Source organism: Protopterus annectens, chromosome 7.part0, assembly GCF_019279795.1.
Source record: "Protopterus annectens isolate FY-2018-M chromosome 7.part0, PAN1.0, whole genome shotgun sequence".
Lineage (NCBI taxonomy): Eukaryota > Metazoa > Chordata > Ceratodontiformes > Protopteridae > Protopterus > Protopterus annectens.
In genome coordinates this window covers 1,961,583,584-1,961,585,236 of record NC_056739.1, presented here as the reverse complement: position 1 = coordinate 1,961,585,236, position 1,653 = coordinate 1,961,583,584, and the positions used below count along the sequence as shown (strand labels likewise).

The 1,653-nt window shown below is 36.7% G+C and overlaps 1 protein-coding gene across 2 annotated transcripts in view; it reads right to left on the bottom strand.

Moving 5' to 3' along the window:
* Positions 1 to 1,331: 1,331 nt before the first annotated feature.
* Positions 1,332 to 1,653, bottom strand: part of FAM174B (family with sequence similarity 174 member B) — a 618,965-nt gene continuing 618,643 nt past the window's right edge. For both annotated transcript variants that reach the window (XM_044078383.1, XM_044078381.1), the window contains exon 3: positions 1,332 to 1,653. This exon is cut by the window's right edge and continues 350 nt beyond it. The gene's annotated coding sequence lies outside the window, so the exon portion shown is untranslated.

Below are 1,653 nucleotides of genomic sequence, written 5' to 3'. Positions count from 1 at the left end.
CAAGCACACAAGCACATGCATATTCCTCCTACCACCCAACACACATGTGCACACAAGCATGCATTCACTTATAAACAAGCACATACATTCACAAACGTGCACGCATGCAAACAAGCACATGCATATATATATCTATATCTATATCTATATATATATATATATATATATATATATATATATATATACACACACACACACACACACACACACACACACACACACACACACACACACACACACACACAAATGCAGTCTTCCTTGCTGGCCATTCAAGAAGTGACTGATGTCAGCTGCAGAACTGCATACTAGAGGAGGAGGAGTAAAGATACTCAGAAATATTCAGTTCTGTACTGAGAAAAATTCATAAGTTTCTGGTTCTGAAATGAATTCTTATTCAGACTAAGATAAAGGCCTTATAATTAAAGCTGACTAGGGACTATAAGTAATCTTAAACCAGTGACATAATGTGAAAGCCAGGTGCAAGGTATACAGTGAAAATCAGTGACAAATGAATCACTGTGAAATGTTTGCTACCAAGCATTCCCAGGCCCCACTCCTAGCTCCATTGGTGACAACAACAATTACTGTATATCTTGTCATCACCATGCTGGTAGACTGCAGTGATACCCCATGTCTGCCATACATGTCTCTTAACCATCATGCGCTTTGGTCTATGTTATTCTTACCATAGGAATCATAATGGTTCTGCAGTAAAAGCCACTCACCTGTAAGGGTGGATTTGGCATGGAATACTATAACTGGTAGTTATTTATTACCACTAACCTTTCTTAATGTATTTTACACATGGTCATGCATGTCTTGGCATTCTGGAATGTACACAACCTGTACCTACTGAATATAAACATGTCCTTCTCTGGAATAATATGTAGGACAAGTGAAACTTAATGCGATACCATCAACATGATTGTCCACATGCAGTCACATTTCTCCTTCTTGGCAGCTTCACCAAGCTGCTCTGACTCATGGACAAAAGTGCAGGGCAGCAGGATGCCCACCTCATTTCTCCATTTCTTGAAGGTCACAAAAAGCATAAGTTTAAATTCCAGATTTTTAACATTTTTCTGTGATATCCACTTACTGATTTTTTTCACAGCCAGTTAATCTGTTTTATATATTCTGCCTTCACTACCTGCATGTGTGCACTTGTACATCTCTGTGATAACAGTGTTGGCTTTCTAGTGTTAGGCAGACAGTATCAAACAGTTGGAACGTACATGCTATAGAAATAAACATTAATGCACACTGGAAAGAAGATAAAATGTTTTTTGAGGAAAAATTACTTTTTCTGAAAAAAATAAATAAACAAGAAAAATATTCAACTAAGCATTTAATCTGGAAAGAGCAAAACCTAGTAATAAATATGTTAAACTTAAAGAAATTAGCTTTTTACTGCAAGTTTCAGCGTTTAACACAATGTTATTCTAATTGCTTTATATCTACCAATATAGCTCACTCCTTTTCCAGTCCTTTAAACAAAAACCTGGAGCTCAAATCTAAGTAGGTTGACAGCTCACTGACTGTGTTTACGTGCAAACCATGAACCTAGTGATTAGCTCCTAACTACAAATATTTAATGGGCAATTTTACTGCTTAACAACTTGGCTCTCTACTTAATCAAGTTTCTGTGGTTTG